Genomic DNA, 24764 nt, shown 5'->3' with positions numbered 1-24764 from the left:
CGCTGTTTCTGGTCTTCTTGTCTTTGCTGACATGTTTTTCCAGAATAGAATTTTCACCTTCTCTTTTAGTTTTGCATGGTGAACATTTTCTCTAGGAAATCAAACCCAACAGCACAAAAGGCCTCTCCATTCCCATAACAACCTGAGCTAAGTCCTTATCCATCCCTCTGTGTATATCTGTGGCAGTGGCTGTCTCTTTACTGGCAAGAACCAGTTTAAGACTTTATTTCTATTTCTTTTTGCTCTTCCTTTTCCTTATAGTTTCTATGGGCAGTTTTACAAAAGTTTACAGTGATATGTTATTAGCTAATGAGCTTTTTAATCTCTGTGCACTAGGATATATAAGTATTTTTAATATTAGTGTGCTTCTAATTTTATGCAAACAAAATTTGAAAACAAAGACAAAGCTATATAGGGAGGAATTTAATTGCTATAATGTGATTGTGAATTTTAAAACAACAAGTGTATTTGCTTTAACTTACAGAAAAAAAGACATGGTCTCGATTCCCAAATTTAACCAACAAATGATCACTTTACAGAATAAATACATGTATACATAGGTAAGCAAACTTCTCATTTATTCTATTTTCAAGAAACTCTGAGTTTAACAAGAAAATAACAGATTGTATTTCTTTTTATGTTTTTATTGATTTTTTATTTTTATTTATTTTTTGAAATTTCATACAATATATTTGATCGTGTTCTCTTCCTTCCTCCAACTCCTCTCAGATTCTTCCTCACCTTCTACATCTATACAATTTCATGTTCTATCTATCTCTTTAAAAAAGAAACCTTTAATGTTACTTATCTGTTCCCATATCCTTTGAGAATTCTGTACAACACATTTTGATCATATTCATTCTCTCCTATCTTCTCCCTATTTCATACCCATTCAACTGTTTGCCCTCATTTTATTTTCCTATTGAGTCCAGTCTGTACTACCTATGTCTTCTTGAGTGAGTGGCTAGCCACTGGAATATGTTCAACCAATCAATGGGCAAACCATAGAAGAAAGCTAACCCTCCTCCTGGCAGCTATCATTGTCCAATAGCTCCTCATCTATGGGTACAATGTCATGTCTGCCACCCGTTCTGGGCTGAGATTTTATCTGGTTTGAGCTTACACAGGTCTTGTGTATGCTGCCACAACTTCTGTGCATTCATTTTTTTACAACTTTCCTGTTGTATCTGGAAAACACTTTTATTTTACTGTAGTCTTCCACCACTTATGGCTCTGATAGTATTTGTGTCCCCTAACCCCCAATTCCACAATGATCCCTGAGTCCTGGGGTGTGTGTGTATGATATAGATGTTCCATTTAGGGCTAAACACTCCACAACCTCTCATTCTCTACATCCTGACCATTGCGGAGGAGGAGAAGAAAGAAGAAGAAACAGCAGTAAGATGTGGAGAAGAGCAACTGGGTGGCATACCATTAGAGCTGAAAGATGCAGTCATCTATGGGTGTAAGGATACATCATTAGGAGTCAGTTTAATACTATGTCCCTTTAGCAGAGTAAGAGAAAAAGGATTTTTCTTATGGTCTGTGATATGCTTAGTCACAGGATTTGGGCTCTGACAACTATCCCAGATATGGATTACATCTGGTAATCTTAAGCCTGGTTAGAAAGTGATTGGTTAACTCCCATGATATTTGTGTTGAACCAGTGGTCACTTCTTGCCACACTGGTCATTATTTCAAGTCACACTCTTTTTTTTTCCTGCCATAACATGCACAGCACAGCACAGCATTACGGTAATGAGTTAGTAGGGATCAAGCTCCCAGGTCAGTATTAGCTTCATTTCTTCCTGTTCTAAGATTCAGAAATGGGTTCTCTTACCATAAGGTCTCACTGTCTAGTTCTGGAGAATAACCAAGAGTAATAGCCATACCTGTAATATTTGATGATCTATGGGAACATACTGGCCAATGACTCCAAGAGAGGAAACCATTCAAGGGACTAGGCTTTATATTTGTTAGCCTATAGCACTGTTGTTGCTCTGTTACACATGATGCTGTCATATAGGTAATTTTAAGGAAGAAGCTATTGTAGTGATTACACTAATAATAGCTAACATTTATTAGGGCTTAGCATGTAGCTCAGTGGGGAAACACTTGTTTAGCATGTGTAAAGCCTGGGATTCTATACACAGTGCCACTAAGAGAAGGAAGAAGAGGAGGAGAAAGGGGAGAGAAAGGAAGAAGCAGCTCTGACTTATATCCATTGTATTACTCAGTCTCATAACCATACAGTCAGAAGGCTACTACCATTGTCCAACTTTATGTTGAAAAAAATGCTGAGAGAGTTGAACTCATCCCTATGCTAAATTCCCTGTAGTACAACAATGCAATATGAGAGAAGCCAATGGTAAGATTCAGAGAAGAGCAAACTGAATGGCTTATCACCAGAGGGGTCAGAGACAACTTCACCAGGGAGGTGGCATTTGACCTATACATGGAAATTTGAATAGGTTTAGGCCCTTCAGATAGGAAAAGACAGAGCATTCTAAGCAGAAGAAACATGTACTTTATATAGTATGAAGTAAAGGACATTAACTACTTGGAAAATAAACTGCTTTGGGTGAAGACCAGATTTCTGGAGGGCTTTCTCTTCCCATTTATGCTCATGACATACCTGTCATAGAGTGGCTAAACTGAATATGAAAATAATGTATTAAATCATATCTAAGTCTGGTATCTTGAACCACATGGGTATGAGGGTGCATCAGAAAGGGAATTACTGTAATCATCATTTTATATTTATAGTGACCTTTAAATTGGTGAACATGTCGACATATGTGCCCAATACCTTCATATAACATATAAGGATTGTCTGTGAACTATTAAAGTTAATTGGAAACATGTGAAGCTTAGACTTTTTTCAAATGTTCTAAAGTATTTAACTTGTATCTATGTTTTTAGGTTTTATTGTCATTTATCTATATGTTAAATTTTTCTCTTTTTTATTATTTTCTTCATTTACATTTCAAATGCTATCCCCTTTCTTAGTTTTCTCTCCAAAAATCCCCTATGCCCTCCCCCACCCCCCTGCTCCCCAACCCACCCACTCCCACTTCCTGGCCCTGTCATTCCCCTATGCTGGGGAATAGAATCTTCTCAAGACCAAGAGCCTCTCCTCCCATTGATGACCGACTAGACCATCCTCTGCTACATATGCAGCTAGAGACATGAGTCCCACCATGTGTTTTCTTTGATTGGTGGTTTAGTTCCAAGGAGCTCTGGGGGTACTGGTTAGTTCATATTGTTGTTCCTCCTATGGGGTTGCAGACCCCTTCAGCTCCTTGGGTACTTTCTCTAGCTACTTCATTAGGGATCCTATGTTCCATCCAATAGATGACTGTGAGCATCCACTTCTGTATTTGCCAGGCACTGGCATAGCCTCACAGGAGACAGATATATCTGGGCCCTGTCAGCAAAATCTTTCTGGAATATGCAATAGTGTCTGGGCTTGGTAGTTGTTTATGGGATGGAACCCCAGGTGGGGCAGTCTCTGGATGGTCCTTCCTTCAGCCTCAGCTCCGAACTTTGTCTCTGTAACTCCTTCCATGGGTATTTTGCTCCCCCTTCTAAGAAGAATCCAAGTATCCACACTTTGGTCTTCCTTCTTCTTGAGTTTCATGTGCTTTGCAAATTGTATCTTGGGTATTCTAAGTTTCTGGGCTAATATCCACTTATCAGTGAGTGAATATCATATGTGTTCTTTTGTGATTGAGTTACCTCACTTAGAATGATATCCTCCAGATCCATCCATTTGCCTAAAATTTATATAGCTAAGAGCCTCTGCTGTTGAAAACTGACATATCTAGGGTATCTTTATTACTAACTTTAATTTCCCCTTCTTCAAAATTTAAAAATGCATGCAACATGTCAATTCTAAGCTGACTTTTAAAAATTAAAAACACAGAAGATGTTATTATTTGTCTTAGAGGAAACATGAATCATATAAGGGTAAGGAGCTCCTGACACTTTATACAAGCATCCCAGATATCTTTCAGGGTAAAGACACACACACACTCACACACACACACACAGAGAGAGAGAGAGAGAGAGAGAGAGAGAGAGAGAGAGAGAGAGAGAGAGAGAGAGAGAGAAGGGAGGGAGGGAGGAAGGAAGGAAGGAAGGAAGGAAGGAAGGAAGGAAGGAAGGAAGGAAGGAAGAAAGAAAGAAAGATGGAGTTGGCCAAAAGCCCGCATTGGAAAATAATTTGAAGCAAGGGTAGAGTCACTATTAAAATATTCTATACATTTATTCCTTACTTTTAGCCATTTAATGAGAAAATAGACTCACTGCTATCCACAACACTGAAATGCAAAGGTTTCATAGAGAGACATCTTTTTCCTGGCCCTTAGTCATTAAGACCATTTCTCTAGTGGGTAGCAGAAAAAACAATTTTAACTACCTAGTGTATGGAAATTACCTCTTTCTGGTGACTGGGGCAAAAATGAAGCAGCACATTCCCGAAATCAAAAGTTATGCCTTTGACCACTTAGCAGTTGGTTGAAATAATACCCATGAGGCACATGTGGATCTTCAGCCTCACCAGGCATGTCTTGCTTTAATCATCTACCAAGGGTTCCCTTCTTGTTAGACTCACCCTAATTCATTTCAACCTAAGAGGAACTTTAAATTTATTTCAAATTTATATACTACTTAAAAAGTCACACAACTTGTTCCTCTACATCTTCTGAATTGTCACTTGAGGATTTTTCTTAATACCAAAGATGCTGTCTACGAGGAAAATATAATGACATGTAGCTCTATAACCAAAGATAACAATACACTAGGTGGTTCCCGAAGAGCTTTCAACCCATATGTAGCATTGAGCTTTATAGAGCACAATCTTATATTTATTTGTGTAGATACTACATCACTAAAGCATCTATCAATAGTGAGGTACCAACAGTGAGATCTCAGGATAACTCAGGAGTATCTTTCCCACGTTGATGATTTGATAATCAACTGAGCATCAGAGTTATCTAGTTTCCTGACCAGAGCCTGGGGTTCTATTATCTGGCCTACTGTTTGGCAAATGACCAAGTTATTTTGACAGTCAATCAAACAGAAGCTAGAATTGTCTTCGCTCCATTAGGATAAACAAGTTACCAATGATTTTGTGCAGAAAGGAGCCTGACCTCTTCCTCCTGCTAGAGTAGGCGTGTTCTAGCAGAGACCAGCAGTAACAATCTCTTGCCAGACATGGGTTTGGCACACGTATGTGGACATCAGAAAGTGATTCTGGAGGAGGTGGTTCTTACATTGAATCTAAAAGAATGAGTAGGATTTTTTTGTTGGATACACATAACAGGTCATTCCATGTGGGAGAGCAGCTTGATCTATGGAGACAGCAATGGGCTCAAGTATATATTAACCAACAGAGAAAGGTCTTATTTGCTGAAGATAAGTGCTGAGAAATGAGTCTATAAAGATGGTCCCCAGGGTGAACTTTCTGAATAGATACTAAGGGACATGAGTAAGAGCCCTGAGAACCCCCCCCCCCAAAAAGTGTATAAATTTAGCAGCATTGGTGTATCATGAAATTAGACAACTATTTACTGTTTATAGTTCCTGCTCAGAGTCTATTGTCATTCCCCACCCCACCCTCCATACAGATATTTATGTTCTACACATGAATAAAAGTGGTTCTTGGCTTCCTTAGTAGGAACTAGCCATTCATTTTTATCAATGTTTAATAATTAATTAACATCAATCTAAAAGGCTGCTCTTGGAGATTCTACAGACTTTTGTTTATAAAACTACATACAATTATTTTGCCCTCATAGAGGGCCTCTTCAGAATTAAGCAAATTCACAAGGGACAAATTAGGAAGTAGATAAGAACAAGAAATGTTATGGCTTTTTTTTAATTAGGTATTTTCTTCATTTACATTTCAAATGCTATTCCAAAAGTCCCCCAGACACCCCCACACACTCCCCTACCCACCCACTCCCACTTCTTGGCCCTCTTGTTCTGAGGCATATAAAGTTTGCAAAACCAAGGGGTTTCTCTTCCCAATGATGACCGACTAGGCCATCTTCTGATACATATGCAGCAAGAGACACAAGCTCCGGGGGTAGGTTAGTTCATATTGTTGTTCCACCTATAGGGTTGCAGACCCCTTTAGCTCCTTGGGTACTTGATACTACTCAGCTATTAAAAAAGAATTAATTTATGAAATTCCTAGGCAAATGGGTGGACCTAGAGGGCATAATCCTGAGTGAGGTAACCCAATCACAAAAGAACTCACATGATATGTGGATATTAGCCCAGAAACTTAGAATACCCAAGATATAAGATATAATTTGCAAAACACATGAAACTCAAGAAGAACGAAGACCAAAGTGTGGACACTTTGCCCCTTCTTAGAATTGGGAACAAAACACCTATGGAAGGAGTTACAGACACAAAGTTTGGAGCTGAGACGAAAGAATGGACCATTTAGAGGCTGCCATACCCGGGGATCCATCCCATAATCAGCCTCCAAATGCTGACACCATTGCATACACCAGCAAGATTTTGCTGAAAGGATCCTGATATAGCTGTCTCTTGTGAGGCTATGCCAGGGGTTATGGCTTTTTAAGTACTATGTAAACTTGAAAAATTTAAAGTTTCTCTTAGGTCTCAAGAGAATCAGAAGGGAACCCTCGGTAAAGGATAAAAGCAAGACATGGCTGGTGATTTCAGCCCTCATGTGTGACTTGTGGATATTACATGAACCAACTGCTGAGTGATAAATAGAATAAACTTTTGAATTAGGGTTATGATGTTTTGTTTTCACTGAGAGTCACCTGGGAAAAGAGAATTTCAGTAAAGAGATAGCCTTCATCTGATTGGCCTGTGAGTGTGTCTATGGAACATTTTCTTGATTAATGATTAATGTGAGAAGATTTGTGGTCTACATGGTGAGTGCAGCTATCTCCTGGATAGGTGGTTCTGAGTTATATAAGAAAGGGGGCTGAGAAAGCCGTGAGAAACAGTAAAACACAGTTCTCTGTGTCAAGTTCCTGCCCATCAGCTTCCCTTGATCACAGACTACAACCTGTAAGCAAAACAAAACTCTCCGAGTTGCTTTGGGCTTATCATTGCAATAGAGTGATCCAGAACAGTGGATAAGGACCAGTAGAGCCCTGGCAGGGTTTATCATTTTTCCAAGGCTACAATATGGTAGAGAATATTTGCAGTGCTGAGCAGGGAAGCTTAGCCCCAGATCACCTCTGCTTTGCACCGCTACAGACTCTGATGGAAGAAGATGAGGACCAAAGGGCCTTTAGAATTAGAAAGCATTTATTTGAGAGATTATATGTGATTAGCACCTAGGGGGAAAGGATTAGGATTAAAAACAAGATACCCATCTTGACCATAAAGTTGACAGAGCTCTCAAAAGCTTAGCAATCAAGAGCAGTAGTGCTGTAACACAATGGTTAGGAAGGACATGGAACTTATTTGCAAACTTGGGTCCTCTCCTTCCTACTGTACTGGCCCTCCTCCATTGACCAGGCAGGGCTAGCAATTTCCCAGGCTTCACCGTGCCACATCTACCTGGGTTTCCAGAAAAATCACTTTTTAGGGAATAAATCTATTTGTTCTGAAGGTCTCAATATCCTCTCTCCATGTTGACATATAATCAAACACAGCAAGGTCCATGTAAGATCTCCTGAGGTGACTACCTCAGCAGTGGTTTTCAACCTTTGTGGCATGTCAAAGTTACCCAAGGAAATATTTGAGGAAGTACCAATGTCTAGATCTCACTCCAACCACATAAACTAGAAACTATGGGGAGAGGCTTGGCTATTGGTATTATTTTGACTCCTTGGTGATTGTTACGTGCAGCCAGAGCTCCAAATCCCTAACTAGGAAGATCCTGCCTTGGTAGAATGTAGCAGTCACCGTCCTAAGAATCAGGACCTGGACATTATCCTCACCACCTTCCATATCATCAGCCTCATACCATTCATTGGTTTGCATTGCTGTCCATTTCTCTGACAGGCTATTTTGTGGAGGTGGGAGCCACATCTTGGTGTACATACCATTGAATCCACATCAACTAGCTAGTGGATGGATCCAGTTGGAAGTTAATAAAAAGTTGCCCAAAATATCACCAGAATTCTGCTCTACCCTCCTCTCTTCTCCCCTGGTCCATGGGTGCTATTGAAATAATTCAGACAAGACACACAGTGTGGTATAGAAAATTGGTAGTATCTTATATAGCATGTCTTCTCAAGGAGTGGGAGTGGGAAATGGCCAAAGGAACCATGGCAGAACAGAACATTTCAAGGCAGTAGAATGAACCCTTGTGCACAGGTCACACTCTCAAGCCAAAGAGACCATTATGTTAATCTAGTTCAGACAAGTTTTCTATTGTTCTTAAAGCCTTCTAAATCAGACAGCTTTTTCCTAAGGGTGGTTTTCTGTCCAGGGAATGAAGGGATAATGGTATGGGTGTCTTTGTTCCTTATCAGGAATCCTCCACCTCGATCAGTGGTTATCAACCTTCCTAATGCTGCAACCCTTTAATACAGTACCTCATGTTATGGTGACCCGCCCCCATCATAAAATTATTTCATAACTACCTCATAAAGGTTATTTTGCTACTGTTATAAATCAGGATAAATATAGGATATGCAGGATATCTGATATCCACTCCCGGGTTGACAACCACTGACCTAGATAGTACTCTGAGATGTTCAGAATGTGGTGTCTCCTCATCTCAGATACTATATTGGCCTATGACCAAAGTCTTGCAGGTTTGATTGCTGGCTTTACAGTGTGCTGATTAGCAGAGACGGGTCAACCAAAATGGCCCCCAAAGCTTGCTAATATCTTCTCTAGTTACTTAAAAAGGGGTGAATGAATTAGTTCCTAGAAACAGCCAGCCATGTGAATCAGTACATAACCATGATATATGGCATAGGAAAGCTGTCAGAACCGGATACTGGCTTTTTAGTGAAGGCTCTGACGCTCTCCAGACATGCTGCCCTTTTGAAAGGTGCTGACTTCTGGGTCTCATTCTTTTTTTTTTAACAATTACCAGCAGTGTTTCATAAACTATGCTTCCTGAAACCGTCAGGGTCAGCAAATAATGAGAGGGAGCTGTACTGTAAGGGCAAGTACAGTGAAGTCTATTTTTATCTATTTCTGGTATTATTCATCCTGGAGAAAAGAGTTTAGGAGCTAAAGAAAAACCATTTCCAAATGGTTCTGGAAGACTTCCGGGTGCACATTTCTCTAACACTGGGTGTTTTTCCAGCAGGGATTTGACTCACATTTCTGTGAGAACTGAACAGCTGGCACAGTCAGGTTGTCATTTTCTAGAAGGTCTGTGAATGTACATGTAAACACAGGTGGGTTTTTCAGGAAAAGCCTTGTAGCAAGGAAGCCCATGCATTCTGTTTCATCTGCCTAAGCATCAGTCAGACTGAGTCACCTACCTATGCTGGCAACTTATCAGCCACCCCTGATTTTCAGGCTCAGCTGAGAGAATTGCCTAAGAGTACATTTCCAGGTAAGGGTGCCCTCCTCCAGCTGCAAAGGGGTTTGGCTTTGCTCATCTCTCCCTAAAGGGGTCTCTGCATGTGAAGTTTCGCTAGAGACCTCCATTGCACGTCTTTAGGGAAAAAAATCACAACAAAAATAAATTTTCTTTTTGCCTTAATTAAAATGTCAGTTCTAGGAATGAGATAGAATGTCCCTGGGACTTTCGTATATGCCATGCAAAGAGAATAAGACAGCAAAGCTTTTATTTATTTATTTATTTATTTATTTGAGTGTTGGGTCTTGTCTTAAGCCTCTGGGTCTCAATAGAGTGACTGACAGAAGTTAGGGTGCAGAGATAGATTTCCCTAGTGGTCAACTCAATCATCTGTTTGATATGTGTGATTTCTATGTATATATAAAATTTACATTTTTTAAGGAGGTAAGGGTTTAGGAATCCATTAATTTAGATGCTATAAATGTTTATAGCCAAGACTCCAGAGTAATTTTTTTTTCTCTTCTTGTCCACAGAAATGTTGTTAGGTTTCATGAAGTATCCATTTTACTTAAAGAAATTAGGTTCCATCCATTCTATGAATTATGTTATGTCATATATCACTGAAACTGCCTTCAGCTAAAAATAACAAGTATGTTCACATGCTACATAAAAGTTATCATTGGTCCTCCGAGCCGACGGCGACAAAAACGACACAGACACCAAGTCGGGTTCATGCAGCAACGTCTTTACTTTGGGCTTTTTCTTTTACAGCTCTCTTCCCCAGCAGCTTCTTCTTAGGGCAAGGGCTAAACTACTCCTATTACAACAGCTTCTCTTACTCTACTTCTACTCACAGCAAGGGCTAAAGCTCATCACTACTTTACTTCTGGCTTCTACCTAGGGCCAGACAACTAAACAACAACTACTCACTACTCAGGCCGACTCACCTCCTTCTAGCTCCACCCCACCTCATCCAATCAGAATTCACACACGCCCCAGGCACGAGCTCAGGTGGTTCACAGATAGGCTGACAGGTCCAGATCACAAGGAACAGTCCAGCCTGGCAGGCAGCCCACGCATGCAGCCGCACTGCACATGCTCGGCAAGGTAGTAAACAAGTGGGTTTCACGGGGCCTGTGGCCCCACCTGCTTCCCACTAAAGGTGATAACACATTTTTTTCTTACTTCAACTTATTGCTTTGCTACTGAATCATCTCATCTTCGGCAGGGCTGAAGAAATAACTGCATTTCTAGTGAGTTCCCAGATAATACTAATGCTGATACTTATACATGCAGGTCCAGGGCCCGCATATGAGTAGCCCAATGAGATTACCAAGAATGTGTCAGGCACATGTGAAAGACTACATCCATGGACGCAGTAATGTGCAGAGAGTATTATTCCCATGTGCCCATGAGCAGGACTAACCACCCTAAGGAGATGGTCTACAGCTGAAGCTAGTTAACCAAAACAAGGGTTCAAGTCCATGCTGCCTGATGTGGCCAGTGACTCATATGACAGAGGGCTGAGAGAAAGTGAGGTTTACTCAGTGGCTGACAAATGGAAGAGCCTTAGTGCCTTAGTCAGGGTTTCAGTGCTATGAAGAGTCACCATGACTAAGGGTTGCTCTTATAAAGGACAACAGTTCATTAAGGCTGGCTTACAGTTGCACAGGTTCAGTATATTATTATCATAGTAGAAAGCATGGCAGCAGACAGGCAGGCATGGTGCTAGAAGAACCTAGACTTCTACATCTTGATCTGAAGACAGCAGAAGTGCCGCAGGCTGGACCTAGTCAGTCCCTCAACCCACAGGAGAAATCAGGCTCCTGGTACTCAGGTGGGCAAGGAGTCAGCGAGTGACAAACAGACACTAACACAAGGGAATGCTGAATCTGCACGTAATTTCTCAAAGGGAGCATCAGACATAATACAGAAGAAAAACAAGGAATGTAAGTGGTACATTAGCCAAGGTACTTCGAGGTTATCTGATGCATAATGACTCTTTACAGAGAAATGTATACATAAAATCTGACAGGAACGAGGCAGTGTTTACAATTGAGATAAGATCACCCCTATCTAAAGCCAGCTATTCTTAGGAGCCAGGTAAAAGGGCTATACACCCGGTGCAATTCTAGTCTATTGTTTAACCCACCACCAGGGGTCCCTTAGTAAAATACCTATTTTTGCTATTCCTCTGGGCCTAGTGAAAAACATGCACCAGGGGAGTTCCTTTCCACTAACCTTTTCACTAATAATACAATACTCTAGTTCTTCCTTAAACCACAATCCACCTTTTTTCTACTATTATGTAATGTAGTCTGCCGTACATGACTGTAATGAGAATTCTAAGTTTACTTTGTTGAACTAGCCCTGAGATTTATAGCTCTTACCCAGTAAACTGCAATGCCTGATTTCTTTCACTATCTCTCTAGAGGTATTTCATCTGAATAAGTAGCGTTCTTATGAAATTCCAAGCCCAGGGTCAGCTCAACTACTGCCTAGGACATTGGGACACCAGTGAAGGCCAGGAAGCAATGTTCAATCTAACTTAGCTATTTGTCAAATCATTCCTTGGGGGCACCTGTAATAAAACAATACTGAAAGAAAGCATGCAAGACCCTCCACACTATCGCAAGGACAAATCTGGATCACTTCTGTGCTATGGGATGCCAGAGACTCTCCAGGAGACCAGGTTCTCATGAGCCTTTGTTCCTCAGGACTGCAGCCAAGCTTTTGGACTTGTCACAAAGACTCCACTGGAATGGGTATGGCACAGAAGATTGTGTCCTGTAGGCAGCCATATGGAGACTGGAATTCCATACTGGAAGGAACTTAAGCATAGGAGACATCAGCCCATCCTAGCAGTGACACACTTCCTCCAACAAACCCACGCCTATTCCCACAAGGCTATAACTCCTAATAGTACTACTCACCATGAGCCAACCATTCAAACACATGAGTCTATGGGGCCTAAACCTGTTAAAACCACCACACTTAGAAACCAGTCTCCAAACTCCAGGGATACTAGAGAGGTGGGCAAATGCAGAGGGAAGTGTTCCTGTCCAGTCACTCAGGGCATTCATTTAGTTCCCTTTGTGGTCTAATACTATTCTGGTCATGAAGGCTGGTAGGTGTTCTTAGCCTAAAGGTTAATGCTGCAAAGGAAACATACGATATGAAGACAGAAATGGCAAATCATTTCATCTCATCCAGTCACTCTCTCAGATACCTGCTGGATCAAGTGAAGAGACAATTTTTAACTAAAAGTGGCTTTCATGTAATCATGTTTGTGTAGGTGTCTCTGTGCCTGTGGAGGTTGGAGAGCAGCCTCAGGTATCATTCTTCAGGAGCTGTTATCCTTGATTTTGAGAACCTGTGACTCATTCATTAGGCTAGGCTAGCCAGGGATTCTTCTGACACTACCTCCCCAGCCCTGGGATTACAAAACATACCTCTATGCCCAGCTTTGAATACAGGAACTAGGTATCAAACTGGATTTCACATTCTTTCTGTGCAGTGCAGTGCACATTTTACGCACTGAGATATCTCTCCAGTCCCCCAAGTCAGTACTTTTTAAAAATAACCAAGTGAAATTGTAGTATTTGGGATTTGAACCAAGTACGATCACCAGGAGGCAGAGTAGAGTGGCTTCGGGAAGAGATCTGAAGATCAGAAGAGCTCCCCAAATTTCAAGAAACCCCTTCCTTTTCAGGCCTAAGTCTCTGGATGCTCCTGGAAATCCCACCATTGCTTCTGGATTTCTCATGAAGCTTCACAGCTTTGTCTAAGAACCAATACCCATTGGAAAGACACAGGTGGCCTGCAAATTTGACAGTTGAGTCTGGTACTAGAAGAAGTGAATTTGGAAAGACCTGAAGTTTTAGTGACAGATACAGCCCTGTGTGTCAGCCTTGGTGTTTTAAAAGCCACAAACAAAAGTATAAAGAGATCAAGAAATTCTTCCCCCCCAAAAAAAAACAAATGTCAGAACCAATCTGCCCAAAGTCAGGAAAAGCCACAAACTTGGCACTGTCAAAATAGGCTTCACCTAGCGAGAGAGAGGGAAAAAAATTCTAGGGATACATCCTTAGCCTGAATCATGCTGCCTGAAGGAAGATACAAGGAGAGAATGAAGGTAAAGGTACAGAGGAGATAATGATCCATCCCTCTGTGATTACATTGGCTCCAAACAGAAGGCCTTGGGGTTCCCTTCACCTAGTACTTTCATGAGCCTCTTTAGTCACAGGGACAGAAAGTTGTCCCTTCTCTTACCTCTGCCAGCATCCAAGGGTAAATGCTCATTGTCACTGGGGCTGTGGCTCCCACATGCATATTTCTGCTTCTATTGACTCAGCCTCCTGTGAAGACACTGGAGTTCTGTCTGCTCCGGCCTACTCCTGTTCAGGCTGCCTAGTGCAGATGGGAGAATTGCAGCTCCTCTCCTCACTCTCTGCTTTCTCCTCTCCTTGCTTTTCAATGTGATTTCTTTATCCTTCCTGTTACTTTTATGTATATGTTGGAAGCAGGATTCCACGGTGAATATAAGGCTGGCCTTGATTTTACTAGGTAACCTAGGCTAGCCTCAAACTTAACTTTGTCTTCAGCCTCCCTGATGCTGAGATTATAGGTATATCCCTCCATGCCCAACCAGTGTACTTCCTTCATAAAGATGCCTTCTAATCTACCAGTTAGAATTAATTTCTCCCTCGCTTTGGTAACCCAAGAGCATTTTCAGTCATGAGCCCAGCTTAATTACTATCCATATGAAGACATGCTTATGAGCACATTCATGCATGTGCCATTGTGTCATGGATCTTGGAAACAACTGAATTTTAAAAAGGTCATTCATCTTAATTCTGGGATTCCCATGACTCCTACACAGTTGCCAAAATTGTCATTGTCTTCATTCTTCTACCTTAATTAAAGAAATGGGATTCAAACCCTGGCTGAGAGCAAATTGAGTCATGGCATATATCTCGCAATTTATTTGGTAGAGTTTTAAGAGCTTTAAAACAGTCCTAGCACAACTAATGTTAACACATTCTTGCTAGTACCTCTGGAAAGCTCACTGGGGGAGATCACATGTTCTTGCTCCACTATGAGAGTGTCTGCCTGTACTGTATTATGCTCGCTATTCCTGACACGTCACTCCTCTCAGTTCTGTCCTATGGGTATTTTCAGAATCTTGATAACTAGATTGTTAGCTGCATTGTTGTTGCTTTTTCCTCTGAATCCTCATAAAAAGATCCCCAGCATATAGTAACTACTACACCCGAAATAATGGTGTTAGACCTGTAATAAGGCAGGTAGGTCGATAACAAAAATGGCTTTTGTTCTTTTACAGTATTCTGGAAGTGACCACGTCATTTCTAATTCAAATCTGCACATACTACTTTAGAGTATTAGCTCTCAAAAGGGAAAGCCTACCAATCTGGTTATGTTCCCAATTATAATTTGTATTTCGCTGTAGCCCCAGATGCAATAGAAAGTATAGCTTTTTTACCATAGACAGATCATTTATGCCTTCACTCAACAAATAATAACGCACTACCATTCCACGCCAGACAGTGCCCAATGCTGGGGCTACAACAATGAAAAAGGCAGGCACCATCCTGTTTAATCTTAGTATGAATACTGATTACCATGGGAACCAAGAACTGGGGAGTGAAATTCATTGTGAAAATTTAGCAAAGTCTCTCAAAAGAAGTGGTATATATAATCTAAGGCATGAAAAGACTTTATGAGGCAGCCAGATAAAGGCAGAGAACAGAGTATGAGCTGGGGCAAGAAAGCTTTACCACTACCTAGAGGAAATCTCCCTGTACCGTCTCTATTATGGGATGCCCCTGATGGTTGTTCTCTAGCATGCTATAGTTCATGCTTGCAGCCTTTATCCCCTCACATGATGATGGCCTATTTATTTATTGCTCTCCACTAAATAACACAACCCAGAAGACTAGAAAGTGTGTCTATTTATGAGCATCCTGTTCATAAAGCACAGCACATTCCTGGCCATGAGATGCATTGACTAACACACCCTGCCCGTGGCCTTAGCATTCACGGTTCCTGAGCATAACTTGTGGGTAGCCAGACACCAAAGTCTGGAGTGTAGAAGGAGAAGGTACTGCAGGCAATAGCAGTTCTGTGGACAGACTCAACCTTAGGGTTGGTGGATAAAATCTGAAACATCTGTTTCCCACCTAAGATGATGTGAGTTCCATGTTCTACAAGCTGTTTAAGACCTTGAAGTCCCATACTAGTAAACTGCTTACATATTACTCACAGGGTCCTTTTCTCATTCATGTCCCAGTATCCCCTGGGATGACTTCCAAATAAGCCAGTCTACATCAGAGTCTTGACTCAGGACCATACACTAAGATGATCCTTACTAAGAGTCCACTGAATGACAGGGTATCTTAATGACTCAGCTTTATACTTGCTTGGTTAAGCAAGCTATGAGCATTCACCTTCTCCCTATGCCGCTGAAAATCTGCTCTCATTAACCTTACTGGCTTGTTAGTTAGATCTACGATGTAGGAAAATCCTGCTCGAGCTGTACAACGTAGTTGAAATAAACCATTGCCCTGTCACAGTACATCTGGCCCAGTGCCCTGTCACAGTCCATCCGGCCCAGTTGGGACAATCAGGGTAAGAATTAGGTAGCTACAGAGAGGAGTTTGACTCTCTGCTTTGACCTCAAGTGCTCACAGCCTGCTCAGCTATTCCTGAAGTGGGTGCATACCCAGAGGGAAAGCACAGTGACTTTAATTCATCCACAGTTCCTGGGCCTGCTCCTGCCTCCTGCCTTAAATAGCAGCTCTGAGTCCTTACACTGAGGCTCCTAATACAAGGAAGCAGAATCTCCTGTATGTGACTCACATCTGAAAAAAAGGGAATGTGAAGTGTTTTAGTTAATAGGAAAAGGACAATGATCGAAGTGAAGATACTGATGGAGGCCAGTGTTACTGAGCTCCTGATATGAGGTAGGGGCTCCTCATAGACCACCCATTGAAAGCCTCTGAACACCCAATGTCATGGGTCTTACCCTTGTTTATTTTTCGTAAATAAGGAAGCTGATGCAGAGAGAAACTTTACGGAGCGTCCATCCGGGTAAACTAATGTTCTGAAGGTCATACTCTTGGGACTATAGAAACGCCTCAGCAGGTTTGAGCACTTGTTGCCCTCGCAAAGGACCCATGCAAAATACTCATATACATAAAACAAAAATAAATATATCTTTAAAAATTGTTTTATTTAAAAAAGAAAATTATACTCTGCATAAATTCCTATTAGATACTCCCTTTTATAGAATGAATTTACGTGTTGACCAAGACAGATGCCTCACCATCTTTTGGTATTACTTTAAAATAGCAGCATCCCCATAGCACCCCAGCTAGCAAAAGACCGTGAGGAGCATCCCTCCCACCTAAAGAGTCTTTATGGAAATTTTTCAGTATCCCTGTGAGATAATGTTTGGGTGTTTATAAGTAGGAACTTGGAACTTTATCCTAACTCTGTTGTAATGGGGCCCCCTGTTCTCATGAACCCAGGAGTGGAGCTTGCCTTTCCATGGTTTTCATGCCCATCTGTTGGTAAGTAAGGCATTCCCTAAGAGGAGTAGACTAAAGGCCTAGTGAGGAGTTGGGGCTCTTACCTCCACCCACTAGAAACCAGGCTTCCTCAGCATGGTATCCCAGCAGTCAGAAAGTGGAAGCAGGGAGCTTGCTAGTTCAAATCCAGCCTGGGCTACCTACTGGGATCTTATATTAAAAATAAAATCTAAGATCTGTAGATGCAATTCAGTGATAGTGCATTTGTCTGGCATGCGTGAGACTTTGTTCAACCTCGTACAGGAGAATATAAATTTCAGTTTTCAATATATTCAACATTTCTCCCATTTGGTGGAAATAAAAGAGACCTGTAGAAAAATAAGTACAAATACCCAACACACAGACACACCCACCCACATATAAATGTACACCCACATACAAACACACACCACACAGACATACAGTCCCCACATAAACACCCCTAAACAGTCACACATCCCCACACAGACACACCCCATACACAGACACACCCCACACACATACAAACCCCATACACAGATACACATACCCACACATACAGATACACCACACACACACACACACACACACACACAAAACTTCCTACTTTGTAATAGTGAAAATCCTTCAGGCATCAGCAGAGACCAGGTGAAGAGCCTAGAATTTAGCCTCACACAGCAGTGGCACAGTGTTGATGTCTCAGTTCCCTTCCAGAGCAATGTAGAACACAAAGCCAGTAGAAACAGGATTGAAATAATATCCTGAACTGCCTAACTCTCAACTCTGAGTTTCCATTGAAAGGCATCTGCCATAGAAAGATGAGGAAATTTCATGAACTGAAAGGCACAGTGTGGACTCTGAAAAAGATAAAGATGTTAGATTTGTGCCTAACAAAGATTTTAAAACATCCATTATTTAAATAATAATAATTTTAAAAAGGCCTCCAATGAGGCCTAACAGGATCTAAACAGGACTGAAACAAATGCAGAAGTGCTCAGCCAACACAGAGAACACACAAAGAGACAAGTCAAAATTTTAGAACTAAAACAATTCAATAACCGAAAGCAAAGCAAAACAGAACTAAGTACACGTGATCAAAAGTGTGATGAGATGCTGGAGAAAAAATGTCTCAGCATTAAAAGCACTTCTCTTGCAGGGGAGTTGGGCTTTGTTCCCAGTGCCTGCACTGGGTGGCTCACAATTGCTGGCAACTCCAGGATCAGACAACTCCTTTGGGCATCTGAGTTACCATAAACCCATGAAGGGGCACACAAATACACATAAGTCAATATAAATCTTTTTAAATGGAATGAAGAAGACAGGTATGGTATCGCTGAACTGAGAAAGCAATAGGATTATTAGGAAAATGCTAATTAAAACCACAGTGACACATCTCCTCGTGTCTGCTAGGATGACTGTCACTAGCAAAAGTGTTGACAACACCGTGGAGAAAAGGGAATAATTGTACGCTCTCGGGGAGAATGTAAAAGAGCACAGTGGTTGTGGGAAACTGAATGAATATCCCTCAAAGCTCTGAAAATAGGACTACCGAGTGATTCAACAGAACTGTTCTTGAGTATTTACCCAAAAGTCTAGAAATCAGTTTGTTAAATAGATATCCACGTTTTCACTGCAGTAGTATAGACAACAGTTGTAGAATCAGTGCAATGGTCTAATATATTCTTTGCATAAAGTTAACTATTAGTCACCCTTTTTAAATAAAGAAAAAAAATCTAGTTCTGGAGAGATGGCTCAGTGCTTAGGAGCACTGACTGCTCTTCCAGAGGACTTGAGCTCAATTCCAGGAACCACATGGTCACACACCACCTTCTGTAGTTCCATCCACAGGAGATCCGATGCCACCTTCTGGCTTCCATAGGCATTGCACACATGTGGTGTGCAGACCTGCACCTGCAGGCAAAACAGACACTCACATACAATAACAATAAATATTCTTTTAACTTTATGAGAAAGAAATACTAGGTGGAAATATGATAACAGAAATAAGCCAAACACAAAAGGGTACTTATTGTATTTTCGTAGTAGAGTATTATAAAAGTTATTAAGAGGCTGGGAAATAAGAAATATAAAATGATGGTCAGAGGGTACAAAGGCAGACAGAAGGCATAAGGGAGTTCATTTAAAATCTATTGCCCTGCACATAGTTAATAGCATGTTACACATTTCAAAATTGCTGAGAGGTTATACTTCACAAGTATCCTCAACACACACACTGGATAAATATTTAGGTGAGGCTATGGCAATTACCTTGATTTAATTCTTTACTAACTTGTTCATAAACCAGAACATTATGCAATTCAGAAATACACAGAGTTGTAAATTTCCAGTGAGATCAAGAATTTTAAGAAATGAAGAAGAAATTGAGATATTCTCTGATGAAGAAAAACTAAGAGAATTTGCCAACTAAGGAAGAGTCTCTAAAAGATTAAAAGAAATGAGGGAGAAGCTTAGCTGATGGGAAAGGAGTATGTCGGCCAGTGGTTCACAACCTGTGGTTCACGACACCCTTCCGAGTCAACCAACTCTTCCGTGGGTGTCTCATATCAAATACCTTTACATTATGATTCCTAACAGTAGCAAAGTCATAGTTATGAAGTAGTAATGAAAATGATTTTATGGTTGAGGGTCACCACAACATGAGCTGTATTAAGGTGTGGCAGCATTAGGAAAGTTGAGAACTGCTGATGTAAGACAAAAACTGGAAAAGTATAGTAGTTTTCTCATTTCTTGAATATTGTGTTGTATTTCATAGTTGAAGCAAAATTACAATATTATCTAATATGATTCTAAACATATATAGTGAAAATATTATAGGTAGCTATAATTGCAACTAGAAAATAGAAAGAAATAGAAAGAGAAACATCTATACTCCACTAGAACTAATAAAGTAACCAAAGCAGGTCAGGCAGTGGTGACGCACACCTTTAATCCTAGTACTTGGGAGGCAGAGGCAGGGGGATTTCTGAGTTTGAGGCCAGCCTGGTCTACAAAGTGAGTTCCAGGACAGCCAGAGCTACACAGAGAAACCCTGTCTCGAAAAAAAAAAAAAAGTAACCAAAGCAGTAGATTACAATGTCTAAAAATAGCATTTTAACATCTGTATAAAGATATATACTCCAAAACACTAGATGGGAATTGATGTAGCTTAGTCAGGAGGTTTGGGGCACATTCATGAAGCTCTGGTAGTATATCCACTACCTTATCAAACGGGCATGGTGGTGCACACATATGTAATTCTAGCACTTGGAAAACTGGAGGCAAGAGGACCAGAAGTTCAAGGTCATCTTGAGAGCAAGTTTGAGGACATTATAGGCTGCATGAAACACTGAAAATAATAGAAATAGAAAGAAAGGAAGGAATAATGGATGGAGGAAGGAAGGAGGGTGGAAAGGAGGGAAGGAGTGAGAGAGAGAGAGAGAGAGAGAGAGAGAGAGAGAGAGAGAGAGAGAGAGAGAGAGAGATGCCTGGAGAAAGGTAGGAAAAAGGGAAGGCAGGCAGGCAGGCAATAAAGAAATGGAAATCGCTGGGCGTGGTGGCTCATGCCTTTAATCCCAGCACTCGGGAGGCAGAGGCAGGCGGATTTCTGAGTTCAAGGCCAGCCTGGTCTACAAAGTGAGTGCCAGGACAGCCAGGGCTACACAGAGAAACCCTGTCTTGAAAAACCAAAAAAAAAAAAAAAAAAAAATGGAAATCTAGGATCTAGGAGCTGAGATATGAATCAGTGGTTAACACTGGTTGCTCTCCCAAACGTCCAGGTTTGATTTCCAGCACCCACATGGTGACTCACAACCATCTGTGACTCCAGTTCCAAGGAATCTGATCTCCTCTTCTGGTTTCCACAGGCACCAAGCATTCACATAGTCATAGATATGCATGCAAATGAAACACTCACATACTAAAAATAAATCTTGTTCAAAAATGGAAATCTAAAACATATTCAAGTGTCTTACGGGCATGAAAAAACAAAGCATCACAAATCTAAGTAACATGACAAACAAAAACCCTAAGGTATCGAAAGCTAACAAATCAATAATCTCAATGCATTGATTAAAATGAAGACGGGACTAATAACTGAATTATATATGTGGCATATATATTAAAAGAAACTCATTTCAAATATAAAATATGAGTAAACTGAAAACAAAAAAAAGATGAAAAGTATGCATGTAAATGTCACTCAGCAGTAAAGAGAGGTGACATGTTCAAGACAAAGAAGAGAGAGGGGGCAACTTACCAGTCCTGTACACATGCAAATCACACAGTAGAGCTGCAAACTCTATTAAGGCAAAACAATACGATTGCAAGAAGAAAGAGACAGCTCCATAATCATAGCTGGAGACTACAGTGGTCCTGTTGTAATATTTGATAAACCAATTAGACAGAAAACTGTAAGCCTGCACAAGAATGCGACATCAATCAGCAGGCTATGGAACTGTCCTAATATTTTGTCTACATCCATTTCTTAAAGCCCTGCAGCCAATGGAGAAGAATGAATAATTTTTAAGGGTGTTTGGGACCAAGACAATATCCAGCACTATACATCAAGCCTCACCAAGTCGTATATAATCAACTCATATGGAACTCATTCTCTGACCACACTGAATCAAACTAGAAGTCAATAGAAGAAAGATAGCAAACACATCCCAGTGCATGGAAATTAAGAAGCACCTTAAGAAACCCATAGGTCCCAAGAGGAAGTCTACAAATAAGAGTTTCAAACTGAACAGAAACGAAAATGAAATACATAAAATGTAATATGACTGATGCTAGGAGGAAAATTTATAACACTGGCCAGATATAAGGAGAAAGTCTCAAATCAATATTCTAAGACCTGCCCCAAGACCTGAAATAACAAAATAAGCTCAGTGAATAGCAGCAAAAGATATTGATGGAAACAAGGACCAGGTAGGAGCAAAGCACACTGTGCAGCTGGCTTGGGAACCCTGTGGTTTCTCTGAGCACTCAGGTCAACTCTGGCAGAGGCTGTGGCTCTGCAGTCCTGGGCTGATCACTGGCCAGCTTGTGGGGCAGTGTTCTCCCACTGTCAGTTTGTATGTTAGTCACGCCAGGCTGTATATGCAATTTCTCAATTCTGTCTGTATAACATCCTTGCAATGACAGCTAGCAGATTGATGAGCAGGCTGATGGCTGCCAAGTTAAGGAGAGGGATGGCTATGAAAAGGACATGTGAGGGAATCTCATGGATTAAAATGTCCTATACCTTTATTTGTATCTCTGACAATGTTTTTGATTGTGGTATTACAGTGTAGTTTTACAACACATTGCCATGAAATAAATTGGGCAAAGGAGACTAGGTATTAAATATGCTGTGCTTCTTTCTATACCTGTTCATACATTTCATTTTCCTCAATTTTGAAGTTTAGTTTGAGAAACCCAGAGAGAAGAGGATCACGGTCTTCTATATAATGCCAGTGGGATTCTCAGCAGCAGCAGTGAGAATTGGTAACCATGTGAAATTATTGACTCTGTTGGGGGGAATATGACAACATACAAAAGGACACTGTAGAGATCCAACTTCGCAGGGACCAAGAAGGCATTACTTGAGACTACCAGTTCCTGTGAGGCTCAGCACCTTAACCAAACTAGGGGTGGTGAGGAAATGAACAGACACTAAAGAAACAGCAGACACATGGACACATTAAAGTCTGGGTCCAATGAGCAGTGTGGGCTCTGGTGGAGCCATACCTACTAATGCCACCACCAAGAACCTCAGCTTATTTACTAATACACCGCTGGGGAAGGGGGTAGCTACTCTCTGTAGAAGGTGCCTTTAGGTGATCAGTCTCAGGCCTTGAACATCTGGAAGGAGAAAGCCGGAGTTGCTATTTTTTGTACACATTTCCCAGTTATCCACAAACACTTGCACTTGAGGAAGAAGGCTTTGCCATCTCTGAGCCTGTAGGAAAGGAGTTGTTGGTTTTCTAAGGATCTGAGGTATTGGCCCTTGTCATGGCTGAATTATGGATTTAAGTACATAGAAAAATGATCTTAAATTAAGGATGTAGATAGTTGAGTCAGTTACCTCAGCATAGGGTAGTACTGAGTACTAACCACCAGGTTTGCAGTCCACTCTGGAGTGACTTCAAGCTTCTTGTGTTGCGTTGGTTTCTTTTCCTGAGTGAACAGAAAAGGTGGTGATGTCATCAGAGAGATGATACGCTACTCGAGAAGAAAATAAAGAAGAAATAGCAATATTACAAAATGCAAATCTTGTTTCATCTACTTTTGTTAATTTCTTATATTTTTATGGGGGTGGGGGGTGAGGTGATGTTTGTAAGATAACAGGAATATCAGGAAGATAAAAACACCAGCTGACATTCCAATTCTGATTCCAATGGGAAGTCCCACACAGTTCTATCCCTATGTTAAGAGCTGCAGGTGATCAGTGCTTGGGGAGAGAGGAGGAATGACTCTCCTCCAGGGGCAGGTTCTCACACAGGCTATCTAACCACAAGTGGTCATCTCTGGACACATGTGCATATAAGCAAAGTTAAATAGACTCCGATTACATATGTGTGTGTATGAATATATGTATGTGAGAGAGTGGTGGGACAATAATAAATAAGAGATCATGAACTTGGAAGGGTTCTGAGGGGGAACTGGATAGGCAGACAGAGATGGAAGTGATGGAGATTCACTGCTAATTGTAGAAGTTCTAAAAAAAAATAAATAAAACTAATAAAAATGTCAGGAAGAAGTCAATTTGCAAAAAAAAAAAATCAATAAAACTTTAAAAGAAACAGAATGTGGCACAGGAACTTTGCCAGTATAATTAGAATATAAACCTAACCTACATTAAGTATCCATATGGCACTGGAACCAAAATAGATAAATAGCTCAATGGAACAGAACAGAACATGCGGAAATATCTTGATATACATAGGAATTTGCTATAAGAACCTAAGAATGGTCAAAATCACAGGAAGGGAAATGTTTATTTGGGATGTTGTTATAGTATCTGGCCATCTGCTAAGGAAATTAAAATTAAGAGTTGTATCCTTACCTTATATGATATATAAGAATTAATTCAAAATAGATCAAGGGCCTCAATATAAAACCTGAATTATGAAACTTTTGAAAAAAAAGCTGGATTTGTCAGTAATTTTTTTTTGGATATGATATTAAAACAAAAAGAAGTACAGACAAATTAGACTAACTCAAAATTTCTATTCAGCAAATGGGGCAGTTCACAGTGAAAGTCTAATAATTGAAAGGAAGAAGAAATCTGCAAAGAGTAAATTAGCATTCAGAAAACATAAAGAATTTCTAGCACTTAACAAGAGAAACAGCCCAATTAAAAGTTATAAAGGACTTGTGCATTATTAGTTTAGGTTCTTGTCACTGGTAGGATGGTTATATAGTGAATGTGTGTTTATTAATCTGGCTTCCGCTATATGGTCTGAAAAGTCAATGGATGACTTCATACTGGAAAGGCTGAGAAACAGCATCTGCTCAGCCCCTGAGGCTGGACTCCTCAGGAGTCTCAAAGTGGGGATGAAAGTCTGGAGGCTTCCTGCCTCTGTCTTCATTGGAAGGCTTAAGAAAATGGCTTCTGATGGCAGCAGAGACTGTTAACTCAGTGGTAGCAGCAATAGCAGCTGAGTAGATGAATTTGCCAACAAAGATGTGAGGCAAATGCAGGTCAAAGCAAAAGTTGCCCCTCAGAC

The 24764-nt window shown here is 40.7% G+C and overlaps 1 protein-coding gene across 2 annotated transcripts in view; it reads left to right on the top strand.

The window, feature by feature from the left end:
• Positions 1 to 24764, top strand: part of Ppp2r2b (protein phosphatase 2 regulatory subunit Bbeta) — a 406697-nt gene that overhangs the window by 36109 nt on the left and 345824 nt on the right. The gene's annotated exons all lie outside the window — the stretch shown is intronic.

Source organism: Mus caroli, unplaced genomic scaffold, assembly GCF_978045245.1.
Source record: "Mus caroli unplaced genomic scaffold, Mus_caroli_1 scaffold_19, whole genome shotgun sequence".
Taxonomy (NCBI): Eukaryota; Metazoa; Chordata; class Mammalia; order Rodentia; family Muridae; genus Mus; species Mus caroli.
The sequence above is the reverse complement of the archived record's forward strand: the minus strand, read 5'-3'. Positions and strand labels throughout refer to the sequence as shown.